Source organism: Myodes glareolus, chromosome 8 (genome assembly GCF_982192425.1).
Source record: "Myodes glareolus chromosome 8, mMyoGla1.1, whole genome shotgun sequence".
In the NCBI taxonomy this organism is placed as follows: Eukaryota; Metazoa; Chordata; class Mammalia; order Rodentia; family Cricetidae; genus Myodes; species Myodes glareolus.
Window position 1 is genome coordinate 71,509,525 of NC_142033.1, and position 26,532 is coordinate 71,536,056.

The window sequence follows — 26,532 nt, forward strand, 5'->3', positions numbered from 1 at the left end:
GCCGAGGCACCAAGCAGGCCTACACTCCAATCCCATCTTTGTCCCTTGGTGCTAATGCAAGTCATTTACTGAGAACAGTACTCTGAGGACCAAACAAAGGGCTCACAAGGACTCGTCACAGGCACTTGGCCCAGTAACTACTGCCAAAGTCCTTGGAGTAAGGGCACCCTGCTGAGCTCTGATTCCCAGCACTAGGGCACAGAGACAATGAGGGAACACAGTGGGTATATTGTGTGTGGCCATGAAGTTCATTGGGGGATGTGGGAGGAGTAAAGTGAGGAAGGCAGTCAGAGATCCACCCCCATGGCTTCATGCCAGAGCCATGTGTAGAGGTCAGGGGTCAGCTCTGGCACACTGAGTGAGCACCTGATGTGTCCTGGTCTGGAGCCACGGTCTGGCCTATCTTTGGGGACTCCCAGGATAGGACTCCAGAGACACCAGCCCTGATCTCTGCGGTCGAGAGTGGCCGTGGCCTGCTCCAGCATCCATTGCTCAACACTTCGGTATTTCTCACATCACGTCGGCCTCCTTGGGCAACACAAAATCAACAGGCTCCCCGGATCTGCTCAGCCTGGATGCTTTCCAGTCCTCTATCCCAATGAGTTCCAGGGCCCAGGGCCACCAAGGCCCTCATGCTTAGCTTCTCTATACCCTATGGGTTCCTGAGGTTATTCTGGCCCCTGTCCAGCCTGCCACAGTTAGGGCCCATTCAGGCTGAGTCAGCAGACAACCCCCACCCTGCCTGCACACTCTCCACATGGGACCTTCAGGTCTCTCTTAATCCATAGGATCTCTTCCCCTGTCCCCAGACATCACTATTTTTAAGTTGGTCCGAATTGTTTGATGCTGCTGTTTAGTTTTTATTCTCCTTAGTCTTGGATTTTATCACTCTTTATTCCTTAGTTTTTGCTGTTCTCTGTGATAGTGTGGTTCCTCACAGACACACACACACACACACACACACACACACACACGCTGGGCAAGAGCTCCACCACTCAGCTGTACTTCCAAACCCCCTTTTTGTGGTGCAAAATCTTGCCATGGTGCCCAGATGGCCCTGGACTCGACCCTCCCTAGTGACTGAGACAGTAGGTGTGCACCTCTGCAGCAGGCTACCCCTTAGGAAATTTTGAGGTCTCCTTTTAAGGTAACTCTTTGCCCTCTCATTGGGTTCCTCTTGGGGTCAACCACACATCAAAAGTAGCACAGGTGATGACCCAGAGCCTCTGTTGGGGTCTCAGTAGGATGAGGCCATGGGGAACTGTGGTAATCAGATCTAGGTCTCAAGATGGGGGGGGCAGGACAGAGAGAAAGGACTAGGGGACACATAGGAATGGCTGTGGAGAGGGACCAAAAGCAGGAAGGAGGTGCAGGCCAGACTCTGGCTTGCGGAACTGAGAACTTCTTGTTCCTCCTCATCTGGGAACTCAAGGCCTCAAAGGCCTGGTGGTGGACACCATGACTCACAGCCTATTGCTGACTCCTGTCCTCACCCTCCAGTGTGGGCCCAGCTGTCCTAGCCATTCCCAGACACCCTCACACTACCCCATTGTTTGGAGGCCTTTGTGGGCGGGAGAGGGACCCAGACCTGGCTTTTTCTCAGCACTTTGGTCTAGTCTTTTGACAGTCAGAAGACGCCAGTCATGGGGAAGGGGACAGTCTCCTCTCTACCCACCCAAAGGCCCTACCTGTCTCCTTACAAGACCAAGCTTCCTACACCCCACCCTCTCCTGCCTTGAGACACTGTGCCTCAGCCACAGCACCGGGCAGTCGTTAAAGGTGACTGAGCTTGGCCTTAGGGTTCAAGGTCTTCATCCAGTACCCTGGCACCCTAGCCACTTTTCCTCTGCCCCCTGACCTCCTCGTCCATCCTTTCTAAAACACTTACACCTGCCCTTCCAATCCAGGTCAGATGCCCCATGTTCAGACTGGGTGACAGTGCCTTCAGGATCCTCAGGCAGCAGGTGGGGAGGCTTCTGAAGACAGAGGGCCTCTAATGGCGTTTATGTCCCATCCATTGTTCCCTGAGCCTGGTTCTTCAAGCCCTCCTTCAGAATGGAGATGTGTCCAGTCTGAGTCCTTGACCACCACAGCCTCAGATCCATGTTAACCCCCAAGTCCTGTGCTCTCCTGTGCATAGACTCCCTGTCCCCAGTGTGGCAGTGCCTGGCCATATCATCTGTCCCCCATATTACCCCCACCCCGCTCTGGAAGCTCCCAGAAGTATTGTGGCTTCTAGTGGTCAGCAGAGCCCAGGTCTAAGCTTCCACGTGGCAGTCTCTCTCCCTGGCTACAGACTGTCCATAGGGGCTGAGGCAGAGACAGCCTCAGGAAGTCAAGTCCGTCTCCTCCCTCCTGAGAGAGATGTAGCTGCCATCATCAGTAAAAAGAACCCCAGCCTGGGCTGTGTGGCGAGCGGGCTGGGCTGGGCAGAGCATGAACCATTAGCCCCAGTCCTCACCAGGTTTGCTCCCTGTCCAGTGTCCCTCGTGGCACCTTACCCCCTCCCTAGTTACTTTACCTCTCTCCCCCCACAGGCCTGCTTTTTCACCCACAGTCACACTCCTCACCGGTTTCCTCAGAGGTTGCTGCCACAGGGTGGGGATACTGAGATGGTCTCCAGACTCCAAAGTGGGTTTTGTTTTCCCAGTCTTTGAGACAGGGTCTCACTATGTAGCCTCAGCTAACCTACATCTTGCTATGTGAGCCAGATTGGTTGCAAGGTTGTAGCCATCCTCCTGCTTCTGACTTCAAGTGCAAAGACTAGAGGGATGTAGCATCATGCCCATCTTACCGCGATCCTTAAAAACACAAACCAAAGGTCTACCCGAGGAGATGGCTCAGTCAGCCAAGCACTGTCCACACAAGCATGAGGGCATGAATTCAGATCCTCAGCCATTACGTGAAAAACTGGGTGAGGCGGTGCACAACTGTCACTCCACATCCATGTACACAAATGTACACATGGGTCCCCTACAAAAATATAAGGACACAAGCAAACATACATAAAAAAATACACACATACAAAAATCACAAAACACAACCTCAGTGCTCCCAGGACCCACACTGTCCAGTACCATTCTTTTCTCCCCACTTCTGACCAGCAATCATTTCCTGCCCCCACTCCACAGGGTACCTCATGTACCATTGGCGGTCTTGAGTGGGCTGAGGCCTGGGCCTGGAGTGGATCTCTTCCTGTGTCTCTGGACCCCAACCCAGGCTGCTCCCTTGATGCCCAACAGAAAGAACCCTGATTGTGGAAGGGATGTCTGAGGCAGGGCCCAGAGGTGGGGACAGGGGAATGGCCTTTCTCAACCCTCTTCCTCCTCAGGCAACTTCCTGTCTCGGGAGTGGGCACAGCCACCGCCAACCACAGCACTTCACCCTCCTGGTGACATCTTTGAGAAAATGGGAAGATTGGTGTCAGAGATTGAACTTTCCTGAAGCTGGGGGTCTCAAGGCTGAGCTCTGTCCAGCGGACGCAATGGCAGACTTCACAGCAGGCAAAACCAGGGCCAGATGGTGTCAGCGTCAGAGCACGGGCCTCAGGCCAGGCCCCACTTCCTCGGGCAGCCGTAGCCTTGGGTCTGAGAGGGAAGGGACTCAGTTCTAGAGAAGCCTGGAAGGCTGGTTTGTTCCAGATGACTCCTGCCCTGGGGCTCCACCCCAGAGAAGCTCCCTCTCTGTAGAAGTCCCAGCCCTGGCATGCGCTAGGCTCAAAAGCTGGAATGGGGTTCCCTGGAGCTGCGCACTCACCCCACTGGTAGAATTGGACAGACAAGCAATAAGATTGCACAGGAATCCCAGGGAAGGTGGCCAGCCAGAAGCACAACATGAAGTCCTGAGACGGGGCGGGTGCAAGTCACAAGGTAGTGGGAACTCTAGTTTCAGGCCGAGGCCTGACTCTCAGCACCATTATCTCTAGTCAATGGGGAACCCTGGACAGCCTGACACCAACTATGGAGGTCCTCAGGCCCTGCACAGATCAAGTTCCCATTGGGTCACTACTATGTATCCCAACCCATCATGCACCTCATGAGGCTAGACCTTTTATTCCTGCCCTATACAGAGGGTGAAGGACCCCAGATCACACAGCATGGTCTGATAGAAGCTATCTGAACCAACCAGACATCAGGAGGCCATTTCTAGGTTTCTAGAGAGTTCTGATAAAAGAAGGTAATGGCAACAAGGGGCTGAATCCCTTACTCCGCCATGGTCAGACCCAAGCAGTTGGTCTCGGATCTGCCTGCCCGGGCCAGGCCCCAAAACTGTTTGCCTAGCCATCAGGGAGGAAGGGTCCTGTCAATCACTTCACTTTTCCAGAAAGGAGCTCCCTTTCCTGGATTCAAACGGGTGTGTGTGTGGTGGGGGGAAGCAGACAGGTCAAAGTACTGCTTCCGCTGTGCCTCTTCCTGCTCAGTGTCTGGCACTGTGCTTTCTAGGGCTGAGCTCCCCCCACATCTGCCAGCTCAGGATTCCAGGCTAGCTTTTCCAGATGCCAGCTCACCCCACTCCCCTAATGGCTGCAAATTCCACCTTACCCCGGGGCCTCTTACAGGTTCCAGTTCTTGGGGTCAGCACCTAAGAAGCCTCTGGCAGGCAGCTTACGAGAGACCAGGCTGACTTCAATTTTGGCCTCAATGTGTATCTTCTTTATTATTTTTTTTATTTTTATTTTTTTATTTTTTTATTTTTTTTAGATGAGAGCCCACTACCACAAATTATGAAGTCCCTACATTTGGGAAAGCTGCAGGGGTCAGCACATTAAAGGACAATGGCTAAACCTTGCCCCGGGAAAACCACCTTCGTGATCATGGTACCTCCCCTACCAGGGACTGTCAGTCAACGTGTGTCTCTGAACAGGCACCGTCACTGAGAAGGGCACTGTTTCAGTTTAGGGCAGGGCCACATGGTTGTTCAGAGCTTGGCAACTGTTCTTTCCACCAGAAAAGAAAAGAAGTCCCTGTCGAGCCGGGCAGTGGTGGTGTACACCTTTAGTCCCAGCACTTGGAGGCAGAGACAGGTGAACCTCTGTAAGTTCAAGGCCAGCCTGGTCTATAGAGTGAGTTCCAGGACAGCCAGGGCTGCACAGAGAAAACCTGTCTTAAAAAAAAAAAAAAAAGTCCCTTGTCTCCCAACCTGTCCTGCTACTGAATGAGACCAGGCTTAGGAGTGGCTGGGTCCCCGAGGCTGAGTGGCAGATAGTGGCCATGGGAAGGGCTGTGGCAGAAACCAGAGAGCTTTGTGAGAGGCCCCAGCACGAGAACCCACTGCTGTCTGAGTGGAAAGTCTGCCAGCCTAGGCGGTACAGCTTCCAGGATGACAGGGCCGTGTTTGTCTCCGGCGCTCAATGGGGAGGTGAATGTAGGTGCGAGGAGTGGCAGACCAACTTCAAAGAACCTGGCAGAATCCTGCACCACCACTGCCAGCAGCTGCCCAACCCACCCGGCCTGCAGGAACTGCCCTGCTCAGGGAGGCCCACACTCAGAGTCCCCTGGTGCATGAGTTCCTGATGTGGGGGGGTGGGCAGATAGGTCATGGCACATACAGTTATGAGGAGGCACAGCTCGTGGCAGGGTACAAAGCAGGCAAGGAGGACCCCTTGGTCACTATCCAGATAATTGTGCCTTTAACAATTCCTTCTCAGAGAGCATGGTGGGATGGGCCAGACACTGAGGTACTGCTTCTCCCAGCAATCCTTGTCCTCACACCTGTGGGCCCGACCACTCCTATGGCCCAGGCTTGGCTTTGGGCCTGGTACGGAGAGGACACACATGTGAGGGAGGGACATTAGTCCAGATAAACAGCCCTCTGAAATGGAGTCCGCCAATGTCACAGAGACAGGGGACAGGATGGGGTGGCAATTCCCAGGTCCCCCTATCCAGGTATCAGATGAACTGTGAGTGCCGCTCTAGGCTTTCAAAGCTATGAGGCAAAGCTGAAACCCAGCCCAGCATTCTAGGCCCCCAGACTAGCCCTGGCCTCTTCCCATCCTGTGGAGTAGGCAGGTAAGGGCTCGGCCTCTCCTTACCTGCCTCAGCATGGTGGGTAGGGCCATAGCGAAAGCCCAGGGTATGTGAACAGATGTATTGCTTCTTTTTTATCTACTTCTTTTTTATATATACTTTTTATTTTGTTTTATTTTTTTCATGACAGGGTTCCTCTGTGTCCTGTCTCACTCTGTAGATCAGGCTGGCCTCAAATGAAGAGATTTGTCTGCCTCTGCCTCCCGAGTGCTGGGATTAAAGGCATGTGCCACCACCGCCCAACCAGGGACCTCCAACAGGAGATCCAGACTGGAGAAACCCCCAAAACAGACCTGTTGTCTGTTCATTGTCTTGAGAGGGCATCTCAGAGGCCTGCAACACTTGAAGTTTGAGGGAGTTCTCATTTAAATATCCCAGTGATCCCATGAGCCAATTCTGATGTGATCCCATTTCACAGGGAAGGCGCTGAAGCCCAAAAAGGCAAGCTGGACAAGGGCTGGAACATGGCTCTGTCTTGGTTCTCATGACAAGCTCTGTGTCTTTGGTGCTCAGCCTCTGCTGAGAACCCCAGGAAACCAGCCTGAGCTGGCTCAGCCCTAGGCCATGAGGGAGCTCAGCTCTGGTCGTGGCATGCATAGCACCAACCTGGCAGATCCCAAGACAACAACCACATCCCCTTCTGCAGGCTCAAGCAGGCAGACACCCTGCACCCGACTCAGCTGCCTAAAGCAGGTATGTTTGGTTGTGGGCCACTCCAGCGTGCCCGGCCTGTGTGCAGTAAACGTGATTCATAGGGAAGCAGGCAATAGTTCTCGGAATCAGAGTTTGACCCTTGAGTAAGGGAGTGTATGCCACAGAGTGCCTGTTAGCTGACCTCCCCAGGTGACTGCCCCAAGTGATCAAGCCAACACTGTTCCTGGAAGCCAGCTAGCAAAAATCACTCAGGTATGCCTGGAACCCTCTGTGGGGATCAAGGAGTTGCCTCTGGATCCTGGGGCCAGTGATTACAACACAGAGCAACAAGAAGTTCAAACATTTGATGTTGGAACCTCAGAAGTCAGTGTGCTGGGGACGAAGAAAAAGGAAGCTGGGATGGCTTCTGGGCTCCCATGATGACCCTCAGCCTGAAGTTCAGGTGGCTTTCTGTCTCATTCCTGTTTTCCCTGGAATTCACGGGGGTGGGGGACTGACACTGAGCCGAGGTCCAGCCATGTGACTCTGTACCTACACGTTGCTTTACAGAACAGAAAAGCGAGAGTTGAGAAGTATAATTTGGGGCTGGAGAGGTGCCTTAGAGGTTAAGAGCACTGACTGCTCTTCCAGAGGACTCAGGTTCAATCCCCAGCACCCATATGGCAGCTCACAACTGTCTGTACCTTTAGTTCCAGGGGCTCCGACCTCACACAGACATACATGTGGGCAAAACATCAATGTACATAAAATAAATAAATCATTAACTTAAAAAAGAAGTATAGCCGGGTGGTGATGGCGCATGCCTTTAATCCCAGCACTGGGGAGGCAGAGATGGGCGAATCTCTGTGATTTCGAGGCCAGCCTGGTCTACAGAGCAAGTTCCAGGACAGCCAGGGCTGTTACACAGAGAAACCCTATCTCAAAAAACAAAACAAAACAAACAAATAAACAACAAAAATAACAAGTATAATTTGCGGAGGCCCAGGCCCTGGGTCATGGCAGCAGGCAGCAGTATTTCTCTGGGCTTCAGCTTCATCATCACCGCCCACTAGGCACAGGCTGACAGGTAGTGAGGGGGGTGGAAGCAGAGCCTGGAAGGTTCCCACAACTCCTAGGCACCCCACTCATGAAACCATCCCCAGCCTGGTCCTTGAGTGCCCGGACAGTACCATGGAGGACTCCCGAGGCCCAGCGGGTACTTTACTCGCATAGGCAGTCTCTCGGGTGTGGAGAATGTGTTTTCTTGCTCTCCAGACTTCCCCAGGCTCTCACCATGCCTGGCGTACACAGGGCACTTAGGTCAATGACCCCCCTTGGCATGTCTGTCCCTACCTAACAGTTACGTGTCCAGCCCAGAGAGTCCCTTCCCCATAAACCTTGGCTTCCTGGCCTTAAGTTCCCCATCTCCTCTGCCTGGGCTGCCCACTTCCCCTGCCAAGCAGGGTTAGAATGGAGCCCTACATTTCAGTGCCCAGGGAACACGGAGGACATGAACCAGCCAGACTATGACAGGAAGGCAAGGCCTGTCAGAATCTCTAACCCTTGGTCTCCTCATAATGGAGCTTTGAGGACAGAACCCACACTGGCCAGTCCTTGTAGACACAGGTGTTTGCCCACAAGACCAATGCAGACAGGAACCTGGAAACCTGTCCTTTGCCCTAGGCCTCTCCAGGCCTGACCTCACCCAACCTCAACCACAAGCAGAAATGGCCCATTGTCCCTGTGTGACAAGAACACACAGAGGAAGCACTCCCAGGATCTGAGTATCAGCTACACACCACTAGCAGACAATGGGCACTCATAACCACCCTTGGGTAGAAAGTGGTTCCCAATCCTGTTACAGATGTCGTGGAGGTTCAGCAACAGGAAACGTCTGACGAATATCATGTAGCTGGATTTGAACCCAGGACTCCAGCCTGAGTTTATGCTCTTCCTTCTGCCCCTCTGTGACTAAAGCAGCTGATTTTGACTCTCTGAATCCCCTGGGCTTCCTATCTGTGGGCCTACATGTGCACATGCATCCATATGGGGGCAACGAGATGCTGGGGGCTGACTCAGCCATCCACTTCCTCTATCCATGTGAACAGGAAGGGCAAAGGCAGTTCTGGAGTCTACCTTCCTTCCCTCTGTCTCTCTTAGCCCAGCCTCCTGTATAACTCTGTAGGGGGATACCCCCAATAGGTTAGACTCTTTGTTCTCCCCTCCTGCCAGATGGCTTTGCCCATCAGAAACTACACTTCCAGTTTGTCCCCTTTGCCAGGGTCTGTTTCCATCCAGAACCCAGAACCAGGTCCCAGAGAGACAGAGGGGGCATGGGAAAGGAGGTGGACAGATCTGTGGTTCTCATCTCCTCGGGGCCACTCCCGGGAACCAGGAGTGGAGAGCTGGATCTGAGGCCCTGCCCTGGGCTTCCCTGCCAGAAAAAGAACACAGTCCAAGCTCCTCCTCTGGTCCAGAAGGACCTAAGCCACTGAGTGAGGACTGGCACTCACCTAGGCCATACAGAGTTGGCACAGGCCTGACCTGAACCCATGTTCCTGCTACCAGCCCAGGACCTAACCCCTGGACCCATTCTGTTGTGAAACAATTCTAAGCATTTCCTCATTGACCGAGCAGGTGACAGTGCTTGAGACGCTTCAAGTGGGATTTCATGCCAGAGGTCCCACACAGTGCCCCAGCCAGGGTGGTGTCTCAGGACGGCTTACTGGGGTCACATGTCTAGGCGGTACAAAACCACCAGTGTCAAGCAAAGAACAGATGGGCAAACAGGGAGCAGCAGGCGCTCAGTGTCACGAGAGGGGGCAGAGGGAACAGACTCCAACAGGGGTTTCAACCGATTAACAGCCAATGCGTAGGGCCGCAGGAAGGGTGGGCTGCAGGGCGGAGGTGGAGACCCACATGTCGGCTGGCTAACCTACTCTCCACCACTCTTCCATTCTCTCAGAGAGTCACTCTTCCTCAAGATCTGAAAATTCCCCACATCCCGCCACTCATGCATCAGTCAGCGTGAATCAGCTCTAACAGGTGGCTTTCCTCTCAAACTTCGTGGAGTCGCTGACGAAAGGAAAGTTTGGATTACCCGAAGGAGATGGAAGAAAATTAGCCTTCTGAGTCTTGGAAGCCCCTCTAGATGGGCCCTGTAGCGAGTGCCATTGGAGCCAGAGGGACACAGGACACAGCGAAACACCACCTCACCTCCTGGACTGAACCGCCCAAACCTAGGATCAGGATGCCGCCGCTGTTTACCCCACTCGCACCCCACGGCGGGACACAGGTTCAAAGCAGTCAGGCAGGTCTCTGAGACACAACTGCGCCGCACATGTCCATGTCCCGTCCCGAGACCCATGCAGTGCCTTACCCTCAGGTTCCCAGCTCACAGGCTCTGCGTCCGGGAGGCGGATCCCTGCTCTGCTGCCCAGCTTTGCGGCGGGCTGGCCCGGCAGCCAGGCGCTCCGGCGCAGGCCCCGCCTCCGAGTTGCCCCCGCCCCGTCCCGCCCCTCCCCTCCCCCCCCCCCCCCCCCCGCCGCTACTGCCGCCAGCCCCCCCCCCCCCAGGTTCAGGAACCGCCCACGCCCTTTCAGTCTGCCCCACCTCTGGACTTGTTTCTCTTGCTTCTCAACTTGTTCCCTCCGCTTCTCTGGCAACGTAGTTACAGGGCAGGCTATGGCAGCGCAGGAGATTGGTTGGTATACTAAGAAGCGGGGTTTGTAACCATCTAACTGTAGATGCTCACTAGATCTAGGTAAATGACCATACACATCCACACACCTTCTATCTGGTGGCCTCCTTCAGAATCTGTCTTCTGGCTGCAAACCTGCTGGGTGGGTCTGACTCAAATCCAGGCACCAGGGAAGGACACCTGGTCACCTGGTCACTAACCCCTCAGAGTCAAGGACCGTTTGCTGGGAACCTCTGGAGTCTTACTGGGGATTTTTCAGCTATGGCCAGTGCTGGGTTCCAGTGCTGAAGTCAAGGGCACAAGATCCTCTGTGCACAGTCACTAATGTCTTTGACTCAGCCCATCTGTAGGCCTGAAGAACCCCATTTAAGGGGCAGGGACCTGGAGGAGATGACTTCCTGGGAGCCAGACTTGAGAAAAGTGGAACCTCCGAAGAGAAGGCTCACTGTTTGGGGTTCAGAGAGGGAATTATCCGCAAGGGGACTGACTCGAGGTCCTAGGTTCAGAAACTACGGGCCAAGGGGGGACAGGTTCTGACTGGGGTCTAAAGGGAGCTGCCCAGGTGTGGGGGACCCAGCAGCTGCAGAGACAGGGTCTCCGCTGGCTGCTCCAGACCAGGCTGAGGGTGGAGGAGCTGGGTATGAGTCATTCACGCTGAGCTGGGGGTGGGGGGGGACGACGACACGACACGGGGACACAACACAACTCGGGAACAGTCAGACCTTGGGGGGGGCGGGTTGTAGCTGCACAAGTGTGGGTCACGCCTCTGTCCACCTGTTCCAGGGATGTTCAGGTCCAAAGGGCCCACGCTCAGCCCCTCCGCTTAGCTCTTCTATGTGAGACATCCTTGCAGGCAGAGAGGTTACTGGGTTAGGGGAAGTGGCCGAGGCCATAAAATTAGATGGCTGAGCACTGAGACCAAATCTAGAGAGGCTGGTGCCCAATAGGAAAACACCAGAAAACCTGGGGCTTGGGAATGGAGGCAGTAAAGGACACAGGGAGAAGTTTCAGCCACCAGGGAGCTGAGTTTTCCATCGGTGATGGGATGGGGTCCATGCGCCAGATAAATGGCAAGTGAGAGAGGAGCAGGAAGTGTGCCCAGAATCCCAGCCCTTCGGCCCTCAGATACACACTCATTACTCCTGTCACTGGCCCCAGAGCTCACACCGCTTGCCTACAGCTTAGCGCTCATGGATCCCAGTGGCAAGGAGGCAGGTGCTGACTGGCTAAGATGCCCACCCTCTGGGGGTACCCACCATGTCCCATCTCTGGATGCCCAGGTATCACTTCTGAGTAGCTGAAGCTGCCTGTGACCCACTGCCCTCCCTGGGTTGCTTCACCTCCTGTGGAGAAGGCCATGGGCAGAGCCCTGGGCTGTTTGGCCCCGAATTTTGCACTTTCAGCCCTGCCTCTGTCCTCCCATGTCCCCATGTCACACAGTTGCTTTACTCCTGAGACTTGGCTCAGACTTATACGTGGCTAGATGCATTTATCCCTGGTGTCAAGGTCAGTTAATCAGATGCATGAGTCCATAAAGGACCCTGCTTGGCACTGAAATGATTCAAGGCAAATCCTGACCCACATAGCTAATAGGAAATGGACACCGATGTCATTGGGTGGCAGTGCAGCTCTTATCCCCAGAGCTGAAGGAGGGAAGGAGATCAGTAAGGAAGTAGAGCAAAGACAGACATTGGTGCCACCTGCAGGAACCTGACTGAAGGCAGAGGCAGGGTTGGCTTCCAGATACCGAGTTCAGAGAAGACAGACCCAGGTGCAGAGAGAATAGCCATAGAAATGTATCAGGGGAGGCCTGAGAGCTGGGCACACAGAATTCCCAACCGGAGCTGAAAAGATGGGAGGATGTGCAGGACAGACCCCAGGCTTTAGTGAGCGGAAGGGACGCAAAGCCTCCTTACCAGCCGTAAAGAGGCGGAAGCAGGCTCTGCAAAGCACATGTGTAGAGAGCCATCCTCCTGCATGCCTGTCTCTCGCCTGCTGAGGACCATGCTGCTGGTCTGGTGGGCTCTCCCAGGACCCAGAATATGCACCGGCAACTACAGTCTGGCAAAGGTGCAGGATCATGCAAGGGCCAAGACCAGGCTGAAGGCCAGGGTGTGTCATGGACTGTCCGCTAAAGCAGAGGTTCTCAACCTGTGGGTCGTGACTCTTTGGGATCACATGTCAGATATTTACATTCAGTTCATGACAGTAGCAAAACTAAAGTTGTGAAGTAACAAGACAATTTTATAGTTGGAGTCCCCACAACATGAGGAGCTGTCTTAAAGGGTCGCAGAGTGAGGAAAGTTGAGAACCCCTGCTCTAAAGCAAGGCTGCCAGACCATCTTCTTCCTGGCCACTGGAGGCCACCTTAGCAGTTCACCTGGCAACCCCTTATCCCAGAACCCCTTTCCCCAGCCAGGCAAAGCTGAGGTCCTTTACAAAGCTCAAGGGTCCCTTTTGTTCCCTATCCTCACACCCCATATCCTGTCTGTACTTCTGTCTATCTGGCGGTCCTATTTGCTTGTGCCCAGTACACGGCCCTTGCCAACCCTCAGCTTCTTCCTCTCTCCACCGACCTGCTCCTCCCTAGGGGAATCTGTTATGCTCTCTCCTCAGAGTTCCCCAAAGCTTGTCATCTTCCCAGAGTTGAGACCCTGTCCTTAGGTGAGCCCAAGCCTCCCCAGCCCCACTGGCCCTCCTGGGAGCCTCCGTTCACTGCTCCCACTCTGAGTGCTCACGCTGTCCCCTTGCCGTTCTCCCAACATTCCAGGCACACGCCCAGCTCGGAGCCTTTGCTCCTGCTAGTTCCTCCGAGCTCACTCTTCCTCCAGGTTTGTGAATGTATTTACCCCTCTTTCCCTTCAGTCTGTTCTCAGCTTCACTGTTGTTAGAAAGTTCTTTCCTTGGGCTGGGGCAGTGGTTCTCAACCTTCCTAACCCTGCGGTCCTTTAACACAGTTCCTCATGTTGTGGGGCCCCAACCATAAAACTATTCTCATCGCTACTTCATAATTTTGCTACTGTCATGAATCATCAGGTAAACATCTGTGTTTTCCGGTGGTCTTAGGCGACCCTAAAGGGGTCGAGATACACATGTTGAGAACTACAGGGCTAGAGAATTCTCTCAGTGGGTAAAAGCACTCACCATGCAAGCTTGGCAACTTTAGTTTGCTCTCGAGATCCTATGTGGAAGTAGAAGAAGAGAACCAAGTCACAGTCATGCTTTGACTTCCATGTGCCACTGTAACATGTGTCCTCCCCATTGTGTGTGCGCACACACGTGCGCGCATACACACACACACACACACACACAGAGTAATAAATAATTTTTTAGCTGAAAACAAGAAAGTTCTGTCCTTACCCGCCCCACTGTGTTGTGTGGGGGGCACACACATGGAGAGGCCAATGTCAAGTGCCTTCCTCAGAAGTTTGCTGTATTTTATGAGACGGGGTCTCTCAGTGAATACATATAGCTTACCAATTCAGTTAATCTAGTAGCCAACAAATTATAGGGATCACCTGTTCCCACCTGTCCCCCAAAACTGGGGTTACAGTATCTGCCACTGCACACAGCACATGGGTACTGAGGATCTGAACTGAAGTCCTCATGCTGGCATGGCTGGGCCATCTCCCTGGCCCTCCTTGATTCCTCCAAAATTTGTCCACCTCCTCATGTCCCTTTCTCTTCCCCGGTCCTGTGAACTCCAACATGTGACATGACCAGACTTCCTTTAGGATGTCATCTTACTAGGGCAAGACCTTGCTTGCTTCCATCACTGCTGTGTTTCCAGATGCTTATCCTCTTCCTGAATTAAAGTAGATGCTTAATAAATGTCTGGTGAATGAGAAGACAAAGCTGGCGGAGAGCATGCTCCAGGGAAGGGCCCACTTGACCAATCAAGTTCTGAGGAAACATTAGGCCTGCTTGACCAATCAGGTTTCCGTGTCTGAGAAAACATTAGGTCGACTTTCTCATTTCTTTCCCTAGGAATGACACTGTTGATTTTAACAAGCGCCTTACAGCGAGGCTGCTTCCCCTTAGTGGGCCTGGTTCTGGGTAGGACCAAAGTGGAAGGCTATTGGTCACTCATTTGGGGGACAGCAGAAGGCAGGACAATCCATAGACCAAAGCATTGAGGGTGGGCATGGAGGGGATTCTAAGGACCTGGGAACCTTGGGATGGAGTCAACTCAGGCTAGAATCTCACTGGGAAGAGGTGTATGGCAGGGAGGGTTGGCCTCAAACAGACATGGAGACTTCAGGTAGACTGTGAGGGCAAGGCTGAGGCTGCTGGGAGACTGGCCTAACAGCACACCTGGCAGAGAAAGCAGGCAGGGTAGGAGCTGCCTTACTGGGTTCTGGGTCTTGTCTTTTTTTTTTTTTTCATACTGGATGTGAGATTTATTGCTGAACATGATTTAGTGAGGTATAGGAGAACAGCGTGAAAGTCCTCAGGAGTGTAGGGCTCGCCACTTGCCAGGGGACCACGATTAGGGATATATTTGACCCCACAGCCATCAGGAATGAGTCGCTTTATATCAACCATGTCTCCAGTTTCATCTGCATTAAACTTAGTTAAGTCCCATTTCTTTGAGATGTGGATCTTCTGGCAGCCAGGGAACTTGAACTTGGCTCTATGAAGAGCCTCAATCACAAGTTCCTTATTCTGCAGCTTGGTGCGGAAGGACATGATGATCTGGCCAAGATGAACCCTGGCCACTGTGCCCTGGGGCTTCCCAAAGGCACCACGCATACCTGTCTGGAACCTACACTGGGGACAGCATTGAGATCAAAGACTTGAATAAGTGCCAGAAAGTTGTCTGCAAGGTCCCTTAGGGCAACCCATACAGGTAACAGGCTGCGTACGCTACCAAGAAGGCTGCTTTTTGCAACCACTGCACACTGGGTCTCGTCTTATCCTTGGCCAGAGCCTGTGGCTCTCTCACACTGGTCTGGCTCAAGGAGACAGGATGTGTTCTCCTTCGCTGGCATGAGAAAGCATCAAGGTAGAGGTAGGGGCAGAGGATGGGTAGTGGAGTGGCCAAAGGGACTTTTACATGCTAAGCTATAGATGGTGTGGGCACATGCAGGGCCTTGATGCAGGTCTGGGACATACTCCAAGCTATGGTTCTTACAGGCTCATCTCTATTGTGCCTGTCCTGCGTGCACCCTGGGAGAGCCAGCATCCCTGCACAGGAGATCTCTCCAGGCTGCCCTGCCATGCCCACATGCATATGTCCCTTTCAACTTTTACCATACCCTGCAAGGTAGGGCTCTGCCAGTCAACACAGGGTCCTGCTCACCTGGCCCCAACCTGTGAGCATCTGACCACGCATCCGCTATCTCTTGTCCCTGGCCAGGCCAGGATTCTTGGCCAGTCAGAGAGCAGATGGGGCTGATGATGTTGGAGGAGGCTTCCTGAAGATAGCAGGACCAAGCTGGACCAGACCTGGGAGGGCTTTCTTGGTGAAGATGTAGTGTTGGACAGAGGGAGGATGGGGCCAGGGCCGCAGCCAGGTGGATGAGCCTGTGAGCACCCCAGAGTCTCCTTTCGTTTCACGGACCTACCTGCTCACAGCTGCCTGACTTTGGTGACAAGCCCAGGTTGGTTCTGGCTTTGCCCGCTGAAAAGTTTATCTGAATCAGTTTTCGATCTAGAACACCGTAAAACCTAGCCTAGTTGAAAATCCTATTTAAAAACACAAACCCCGTGGGCGGCAGACCCTGGCCTCATGCGTACTGATGTTTCTATTTTTACTCTCCAAACATGCTCTCAGCCCCCGGAGCCTGATTTGGAACTTGAAAGCAGCCTGTGCTATTCTGGGTTCCACTTCCGGGCTTGGTGGGGTGATGGAGGCGGTGTTTGTCCACACAGACACTGCTCTGCCCTCTGCCCTCCCCACGCCCCACCTCTGGTCTCCTCCAGCCCTTTTATCCACATGACCTCCAGGAAAATGAAGGGGTCTGGAAGGGGAAGACCACAGGCTTGGGAAGAGAAGTTGTGGCTTTCAACAGTGTGTGGTTCCCCATTATCCCCAGAAAGGGTGACCAGGCACCTAAGCCGGTGTCAGGAGGGGTGGCCAGCCTTTTTCATGTCAACACTGGTCACTGAGAGATGGGTGAAAGTGGCAAGTGTGACTGTAAAGTCCTCCGGGCCCAGAAGTGGGAGGGAAGGGGCAATAGATGAGCCTGGCCCAGCAGACTCAAGGACTGTCCTGCCCATCCCCTAGGGCTGCCTCCCTGGCTCTGCCTAATGGAAATGAATGTGGGGCTCACCCAAAAAGCTCCAGAACCACCTGCCCCTCCAGACCTGGCATGGGTTCTGGATGGGTCCCGCAATCTTCAGCACCAGCCCAGCGTGGGCTGCTAGAGACTCATTTCTTTTTCCCTTCTACTCTTTTATCCTTAGACCTTGGTCTCCATTCCAACACTCAAGGGTCCTCAAACCATGCTGGCCAGACCCAAGGCTTCTAGATACTACCCTGAGTACACCCCTGCATGTACCAACCTTGAAACATAGGGCTGAACCCTCAATGCCATGGTCCCTACTGTGCCCCTTCCTGTCAAGCTGCCCTGAGTCCTCCTATGCCACAGACCGGCCGGAACACACAGAGGAGGCCAGGGTATCTGCTAACCCTGCACCTTCTCCTGACCTCCAGAGCGGCAGGATGGAAAAGTGGCAGCTGTGACAAGTACCCAGACTCTTCAGGCTCTGCTTTGACATTTGCCTGAAAAGGAACTCCTGCCCCAGGCTGTGGCTTTTCCATCTCAAAAGGAAGCTTCCACAGAAGCATGGAAGGCTAAGAGAGAGTGAGAGGTGCTCACTGGAGGTGCGACTGAACCTGTCCTGTGACAGCTTGTTCCCAGTGATGCTCCCTCTCCAGTGGACATAGGCTTAAACTACTAAAATCCATTTTCCTTATTTTAAACTCTATGTTTTTTGTTTGTTTGTTTTTCGAGACACGGTTTCTCTGTAGCTTTGGAGCCTGTCCTGGGACTAGCTCTTGTAGACCAGGCTAGACTTGAACTCACAGAGATCCGTCTGCCTCTGCCTCCCGAGTGCTGAGATTAAAGGCATGAGCCACCACCACCCAGTTTATTTTAAACTCTTAAGAAGTGGCCACTGTGATTCCAAGGACATGCTCTGCAGATGCACGAAAATTAATTAGCCCGAGGCTCAGGTTCGTATCATGTCCCATCATTTACCCAGGCCTGATGGTGTAATCACAACGCTTGAGATGCTGAGGCAGGAGGACTGCCAAAGTTTGAGGCCAGCCTGGGCTACATAGTGAGTTCCAGGACAGTCTGAGCCAGAATTTGAGAAGCCCCACAGTTGATAAGGCTCACAAAACATAGCAGTTACCCTGCTGCCCTTGTCCAGAAGCCACAGTTCAACTCCGTCCTTCTTTTGTTTGTTTCGTTTCCCTGTCCCTAAAGGACACTCTCATTGCTACTTCCTATCCCCAACATCACTTTCTCAGCGTCTGCCTGGCTAAGTGAACACCCTTCGCACAGAGCAGCCTTGAAGCGGCCAGTTTCCTCTCCCCAGCTTGCCTCTCCTGGAGCTAATAAATGTCATCATTTTAGTTTCCTTCACCCTCTTGAAATAAGTTATTGAAATCCTGTCAAACACCCCAATCTCCCCAAAGGCATTCCAATATAGTAGACATTCCATCAGCCCCCAAGGACTCTGCTAAGTTTGTCATGGCCGCCACCAACTCTCACTCACAACCTCTCTTCACCATTTTTGCTTCTGTGGAATTTCCTACTGCGGGGTTCCTGCTTCCTCTTTCTCAATTTTCTCCATCTCCTTGGAGAAGCACACCCTCAAGTGGCTCCTGAGGAAGGAGCACATTTTCCGAGGATTTGCTGCCGATGGCGACTGTGCCTTGGCTGATCCAGTGTCTCTGACCATTGTGTTTTGCTGGCTGTCATGATTCTAATTCCAGTCCTTTCTCTCTGTCCACTTATAAGGTCTCTAACTCACGGTTCTGAGAGTCCTATAGACACTGTCTGAAGCACACGTCTATTTGCCTTCTTGTGTCTGAACCCTCAGTCTATCTTTTTAACCTGTATCTTAGCTTGCTTTCTGTTAAATACCATGACCAAAAGCAACTTGGAGAGGAAATGGTTTATTTCATCTTAGAGTTTATAGTCCATCATGAAAAGAAGCCAGAGCAGGAACTCACGACAGGAACCTGGAGACAAGAACCAAAGGGGCAATGGAGGACCATTGCTTACTGCCCTGCTCCTCATGGCTTGCTTAACCCGCTTTCTTATATAACTCAGGACCACCTGCTCAGAATGGCACCACCCACAGTGGGCTGGATCTTTCTACATCAGTAATTAATCAAGAAAATTACCCCACAGGCTAATTGATGGAGACATTTTCTCAACTGATCTCTTCCCGGATAATTCCAACTTGTAGCAAATTAACAAAAAAATAAATAAACAATAAATAAATACATTTCTGGGTGATGATGGCACATGCCTTTTAATCCCAGCACTTGGGAGGCAGAGGCAGGTGGATCTCTGTGAATTTGAGGCCAGCCTGTTCTACCAGAGCTAGTTTTCAGGACAGGCTCCAAAGCTACAAAGAAACCAAAAAGAAAAAAAAAGAGAGAGAAAGAAAGAAAGAAAAGAAAAGAAAGAAAAGAAAGCAAAAAACCCCAACTAGTACAGACTAGTACAACCTGGAAACTTGATTTTCTCCCTTGTTCCCTTTCTAGACCTTTTATTTAATGTTATAACTCCTAGACTCTTCCTTTGATATCTCTTTCTTTCTCACACACCCCTGTTTTTCAGTGTTTATCTTTACTGTATGATTTCCTTTGTCCCAGGCTGGTATCGGAAGATAAAGGTCCTTGCTGTCAAACCTGTCAAGCCCAGGACCCATGAGGAGGAATGAGAGAATCAATTCCTGCAAGCTTCCTCTGACCTCCATGTCATGCCCTCCCTGGACTCTCTCTCAACAAATACAAAAATATTAATTAATCTAATAATGATTTCCTTAATCTTTTGGCTCTTCTATTGAGTTTTTTTACTCATGTACATATATACATACATATTTTTTCTTTCTATATATATATGCACATATGCACAAACACATAAAGTAATGAACTTCTTTGATCACATTTGTGCATGTATGTCTTTCTCTATGTGGAGAGAGAGAGAGAGAGAGAGAGAGAGAGAGAGAGAGAGAGAGAGAAGGTTTCAGTAGCCCAGGCTGACATTGAACTCACTATATAGTCAAGGATGACCTTGAACTCCGGATTGTCCTGCCCTGAGTGATGGGATTGCAGTCACATGTCACCACACCCAGATTAAGCAGTGTTGAGGATCGAACCCAGGGCTTCATGCATGCCAGGCAATCTCACTCTGCTAACTGAACTATATCTGAAACTTCCATGATCATATTTTAAATTTCAAGAGTTCTTCATATTTTCTAAATATTCTTTTTCCGTAGCATCCAGTTCTACCTTTCATGAGTATGTACAAACTTTTCTCTTTGTTTCTTAGAGAAATCACGTTTTCTAAGCCAGGTAGAAATAGTACGCACACCTGTAGACCTAACCAATCAGGAGGCTGAGGTGAAAGGATTGCTTGGGTCCACTTCACTGATCCCAGGCACGACTTTTAAGATGTGTTCTTAGTAGACTTTCACTGTAACCCACCTATATTGTCTCCACCAATATTTTTGGTAAACATTTTGGATTGTGACTTCTTCTGTTCTATTACAAACTCTCATGTAGCATGTAAATGCTTTCACCGTGGAATGTTTTCTGGAGCAACTTGAATTCATGTTTCTGGGTCACTGTTATTCATACTTGGCTCTAGAACGAACTCTCTCTTCTTATGTCCTTTGCAGTGGGAGTTGTACTTTGCCCAGACAAACATATTTCAGTCCCTTTGAAAGAAGAGGTTTATAACGCAAGACTGTGCCTGGATATGCCAGAGCCACTGTTTGCACGGTAACATGGTAAACTACAAACTAAATGATGTTTCAACCTTCACAGCACCCAGGAAGGCCCAGCTTGGACTTGTCTTAAACCCCACTGAACTCTTAGTCTAGAGGAGAACATGACTGGGGCTCAGCTCTGGTCTCTGTTCTCAACCTGAGGCCCTGAATACAGGAATCTGCTCCAGTTCACTGCTGAGGCCCTGAATACAGGAATCTGCTCCATTCGCTGCTGAGGCCCTGAATACAGGAATCTGCTCCAGTTCACTGCTGAGGCCCTGAATATAGGAATCTGCTCCAGTTCACTGCTGAGGCCCTGAATACAGGAATCTGCTCCAGTTCACTGCTGAGGCCCTGAATATAGGAATCTGCTCCAGTTCACTGCTGAGCGCCTTATGCTCCCCACCAGGGCTGTACACACAGCCTCTTGCTTCCCTCAGTGGGACCCAGCAGCAGACCTCACCTTAAAGAATGGTCTAGAAGTACAGCCTCTGGGTATACACACCTCCACTGCTAGAACAGTACGTGCGTGCACGTGCGTGCGCGTGTGCAAGCATGCGTGTGAGTGTGTGTGCGTGTATGTGTGTGCATTTGTATTCTTCCTCTGAGGAAGCCAAGGGCAGTGCTACCAAGGATGATGCTACAGCTCTGGACCCATGGACAGCACCCACCCTGTTCCCATATTAGTTGAGTAGGTGAGTAAGGCTGTGTGTAGGTAGGTGAAACAGGAAAACAGTTCACGCTGCCAGTCACAAAGGAGAACAAAATCATTCACAACCAGTAATTGGATCTTCAGACTGTGTCTTACTCAGGGTAGCCTGGGAAAAGGAGATCAAGGCTGTTGTCACCAAGCCTTCTCTTAGCGTATTTACTGGAGAACCAGAACAAAGGCGATCTGAAGTTCAGTGTCGTTCCTCTGGGCAGGTGGACCTTGTCTTCCTGATTGCTTTCTTTGTTGCGCTATTCCTGTAAAGCGAAAAGGAGGAGTTTCGCAAAAACACCACGGAGTTTTATGGTCCTCGCATTTGAATGACGTCTAGATTGAAGACTGAGAACAAATTGACCATTAGCAGTGTGTATGTGCTGAGTTGCCCACCGGGTGTACACTGCATTGGAGTACCAATGTGTTCCTAGCACTTCCCACCCACAAGACTGAAGAGGGTGCTCCCTTAATGTTCAGGAGTCCATTCAGGAGAAGAGCCTGGTCTCTGCTTCTGAGAAGGCCCTCGGGGACAACAGCAGCCACAGCTCACCCCAGAAATAACCAGGCGTTCATCAGGATGCACAGGTATTTGTCATCCAGCAACCAGAGACTCAGGCACCGAGGTTTCAGAGAAGAGACACCCCAGCCTGAAGTCTAATCAGATGTTGCTCAGGCCTAGAGTAGATGAGATTGGCGCCTGAGGTTCTGGTCCTCAAGCCTTTGTGGCCACACTGCCCCCTTGTGGACACATTCCTGGAAGACCGGTTGTACCTGTGAAGGCTGCCACACAGCAGTCTGTTGTGGAAATGTTAGAGCAGTGTGTGTGTGTGTGTGTGTGTGTGTGTGCGTGTGCGTGTGTGTGTGTGTGTGTGTGTGTGTGTGTGTGTGTGTTTGAGTGTTGACGTGTGCTGGCATCAGTTAGGCCAGCCACAACCTTACTGGCCACAAATCTTGGCTCTCCTTCTGGGCACAGTTGACTCTTGAGGTCACAAGGACAGGGCTGAAGTCCCAACACTTAAAATTAAGCAGGGGAGAAGCAGGAAAAGTCGCAGGTCCCAAAGAGACTGTGTGAGAGCCAGGAAGAGAGCTCTGAGTCTCTCAGACTGACAACTGTCTGCCGGCAATTAAGCTAGCATCAAATGAGAGGCCTGTCCATCACTGGAAACCCGTGGCTTCTCAGGACTCGGAATGAGATGCAATCTCTCCCAGAGACTGCCATTCTTTTCCTACTCTACTCACGGGTACCCTGGGAACCCTCCCTCCGAGGTGCTGTGCCAGCGCGGACTGGAACCAAGAATCTCGTTGGAGGGTGTCCAGATTGAATGAATGCACAGAGCACGAGGTTGGGGTGGAACAACTTTTTTATTGTTTTGCTGGGGCTAGCTTTTATACCATGGCACCAAATGAGGAGGGGGCTGAGAAGGGGCTGTAATCTGACCCCAGCAGGGATCAAGAAACGGTCACCATGCACTCAAAATTCCTTCCCCAACTCCAGGAGCAGAGAGAATTTATTATGTTTTCTTTGCAGATAAGCACCTCAAATGGGGGCAGGGATATGTAACTCGGGGCTGCTGTTCCTACACCGAGGCCCAGAGACTTCCCTTCTTCTCCTACCCTACTCACGGGTACCCTGGGAACCCTCCCTTCGCACTGTTTCCCTTTCATGGAAATCCAAGTGCCAGCCTCTCTTCATCCTTTACAATAGATACCCACCTTCTCTAAGTGCCACCTCCTACACACACACACACACACACACACACACTCGCACACATACACACACACACACACACACACACCACTGGCCCAGGCTGCTCCCAAACTTATGATCCTCCTGCCTTGGCCTCTTGAATGCTGGGATTCTAGGCCTGTACGCTTTCTCATCTAATCTCCCCACTCCCCTTCTTGGTCCCCATACATTATCCCCCTTCTTTTTCTTACTGTGTGAGTTACTTTTCTTACCGAGGAAATGCCCAATGACAAACAACTCAAGGGAGGAAGGGCTTATTTTGACTCCTGGTTTGAGGGGATACAGTCCATCATAAGGGGGAGGTGTGGCAGCTGGAGCGCAAGGCCACACACCAGGAAGCCAAGGAGACAACGGTGGCACTCAGCTCGCTTTCTCCCTTTATTCAGCCCAGATCCTAGCACATGGGATGGTGCCGTCTATATTTAGCATGGATCTTCTCTCTTCAATTAATCGTTCCTGGAAACCTCACAGACATGCCCCCAGGTGTGCTCCAGTTAAGCCAATGGTGATTATTATCCAATATACTCACACAAATATACTTTATTATATGTATATATTATATAGTATACAATATACTTTATATACAATATACTTTCCCTACTTCTTGGACTGGACATCTGCCTCCACTATTAGAACATAAACCTATAATTCCAGCTGGTGGTAGTGCATGCCTTTAATCCTAGCACTGGCGTGTGTAGGGGGGAAGAGGCAGGTGGATCTCTGTGAGTTCAAGGCCAGCCTGGTCTATGAGTTCCAGGACATCTAGGGCTGTTACACAGAGAAGTCCTGTCTCAAAAACGAAAACAAAACACAAAAAACTACCCCAAAACAAAAACAAAACAAAACAACAACAACCAAAAAAAATCCAAAAAACCTCCCAAAGCAAACCACGACAATAACATTTGCCTATGAATTTCTGGGGCCTAGGCTCGATAGCTGAGTTTCAGCTAAAGGCATGCGTGTGCTGGAAACTTCCTGTGTTAAGTTGGAGCCTTTAACCATGCCACAGAAGCTAAGTGTTCCCAGAGTTCTGCATCTTCATCTACGGTTCTCAAGTCCCCAAGATCTCAGAAACCCAAAGTTTCCCCCTTAAATTTGGTGAACTTGGTCATACTTAATTTGAATGGCTATTCTCTCTGTATTTCTAGAAACTGACTTGTTCTGTGGAGCTGAGAGATACCCCAGAGGAGTCCTATGTTGTATGTCAATTGCTAATGTTCTGTTGCTATGAGACAAAGGGTTTCAAGTATAGCTGGGGATGGTTGCTCTACCTGTAATCCAGAACTTGGGAGGTTGAGGCAGAAGGATTGCCATGAGTTGGAGGCCAGCCTGGTTACAAAGTGAGTTCCAGTTTGGACTACAGAGTGAGACCTTGTGTCAAAAACAAAGAACAATAAAAAAATTACTGGCAGTGGTGGCACACGCCTTTAATCCCAGCACTAGGGAGGCAGAGGCAGGAGGATCTCCATGAGTTCCAGGCCAGCCTGGTTTACATAGAGTTCTAGGCTAGCCAGGGCTACAATGTAAAACTCTGTTTCAAAATCAAAATAGAAAAAAAAAAAAGAACAAAACCAAAAAGATCTTCAAGGGGACTGGAGAGACAGCCCAGAGATGTGCAGCAGAGAGCCTGAGAATCTGATTTTGGATTCAAAGCACCCATGAAAAGCCAAGTACAGTCACACACATCTATGACCCTAGCATGGGGATTGATGTTAGGGGGTGGAGATAGGTGGATCTCTGGAATTTGCTGGCCAATCAGTGTAGCCAATCTGTGAGCTTTGGGTTCAGTGAGAGACCTTGTCTAAGAATAGAAGGTGAAGAGAGTGTGGAAGACACTCAGCATCAACCTCTGGCCTACACACACACACACACACACACACACACACACACACACACATTTTATATACACACACACACGTTTCAGATATATACACACACACACATTATATATGTGTGTGTGCATATATATATATATATACACTCATACACACATTCACTTGCATTTTTATTTAATTATTTTAATTTATGGGCATTGGTGTTTTGCCATAGGTGCCAGGTTCCCCAGAACTGGAGTTATAGACAGGTGTGAGCTGCCATGTGCGTGCTAGGAATTGAACCTAGGTCCTTTGGAAGAGCAGTCGGTGCTCTTAACCTCTGAGCCATCTCTCCAGCTCCCTCACACATTTTTAAGAAGACTCCCAAGTATTAGCAGTTTGAAACAATATTATGTTTGTTGCTTTGCAGTTTGCCAGGAGCCTTGGAGCAGTGTACCTGGGAAATGTGGTACAATGGCTTCTCTGAGATGGAAGCCAGCCGATGAGCTGGGGCTGTAGTCTTTCAGAGCCTTAGCTGGGGTCAGAGGATTTAGTTCTAAACTGGGTCCTTCACTGAAGTGCAGAGCTGAGCAAGTCAATAGACACATTGTATCTCATGACTTTGCTGTGGAGGTCACCTGCCACCATTTCTCCAGGGTCTTCCCTAGGGTCCTCTCAGTTCCGGAGGTCAAGTACTACTTATTCTCTGGGAACCTGCCCCATATGCATAGATACTGGGAAGAGGACCCCTTTTTAGGGGTTGGTCACTTCAGTTATGTGTACCTACCTAAAATCAAAGAAATCAAAGCTTTCAAACTCCAAACCCATGTGGCCCAAAGTGTGTTGAAAGATTCTGGATTGTTTGATGTCTATTTTGCCGTTCACAATCAGGTTCAAAGGCACTTAAGTGATCCACCCCGGGCTATACACAGCAGTAACAGAGAAGAACTTAAAAGCACAAATTAATCCTGGGCCAGGGTTCTTTGGTGTGGTACCCCCACTCCCCACTTCCCCTTTATCCTACCACTGCCTCTGTCAATCAAGATGCACCCTGAATGACCCTAACAATGACTGTGCTGGACAATCATGACTCCCATGGGCTTGTGTTTGAATACTTGCTCCCCAGTTGGTGGGACTATCTGGGAAGGATTCAGGGAAGTGTGGGCTTGCTGGAAGAGGTGTGGCACTAGAAGCAGCGGGGGTTTTGAGGTTTCAGCATGCTCTTCGCCTCGTGCTTGGGGATCAAGATGTGAGCTCTCAGCTTTAACCAACTGACACTCGTGGCCATTGAATGCTTCCTTTATAAGTTGCCTTGGTTGTGGCAGTTTGTCACAGCGATGGCAAAGAAACCGAGACATGCCCATTCTCTAGAGCCCAACACCCCTACCAGCTAGGGACGGCAGAAGCTGGGACCTCTCTTTTCTGAACAGGGGTCTTGGCTCTAAGGGCTAAGATCTGACCGTAGGTGAGCCGGATCTTCCACTCCCAGGGTTCATCCCATAAATGCCTGTCGAGGTCTGACTTTGCTTAGAGTTTGAAGCTGCACGTGGGTGAGTTTGCGCAGGCTCAGTCAGAGCTTTTCTGTGGATCACACCAGGGGAACAGACAGGATGATGAGCGCGGGAGACCGAGTAAAGACGGAGAAATGCATCCTCACATGAGGGGACCCCAATGAAACCTTAGCAAAGAGCCTCTGAAAGATCCTCCCTGTGGATCTTTGGGGGAGGAGACATTTCCCAGTGGGAAAACACCGTTTGTATGGAGGCTGCGGAAAGGAAGGGGCCAGCACCCTCCTGTCTTCTGCTCTAAGAACAGCTTCTAGCATTAAGACCGTCCTAACTCGAATTTAGGCGCACCCTGGGGTCTGTTGGCTGGCTCTGGGAGCCAACATGCATTTTGGATGGGAGGTCCTCTCTGAGCTCAGTGTCCCTACGTGACGAAACACATGCCAA

The 26,532-nt window shown here is 51.2% G+C and overlaps 1 protein-coding gene and 2 pseudogenes across 3 annotated transcripts in view; all 3 read right to left on the reverse strand.

The window, feature by feature from the left end:
• Sh3bp2 (SH3 domain binding protein 2) overlaps window positions 1-10,129 on the reverse strand; it is a 36,637-nt gene extending 26,508 nt beyond the window's left edge. Inside the window, exon 1 of one of the 3 annotated variants that reach the window (XM_087909107.1) lies at window positions 10,039-10,129. The gene's annotated coding sequence lies outside the window, so the exon portion shown is untranslated. Of the gene's footprint in view, window positions 1-3,145; window positions 3,169-9,875; window positions 10,015-10,038 lie in introns of those variants that run through there. The other 2 variants (XM_087909108.1, XM_087909109.1) reach the window with 2 other exon arrangements.
• Window positions 10,130-14,809: 4,680 nt separating this feature from the next.
• LOC146893890 (large ribosomal subunit protein uL16-like) lies at window positions 14,810-15,116 on the reverse strand (annotated as a pseudogene).
• A 56-nt stretch (window positions 15,117-15,172) lies between these two features.
• LOC125387662 (small nucleolar RNA SNORA70) lies at window positions 15,173-15,286 on the reverse strand (annotated as a pseudogene).
• Window positions 15,287-26,532: the final 11,246 nt, after the last annotated feature.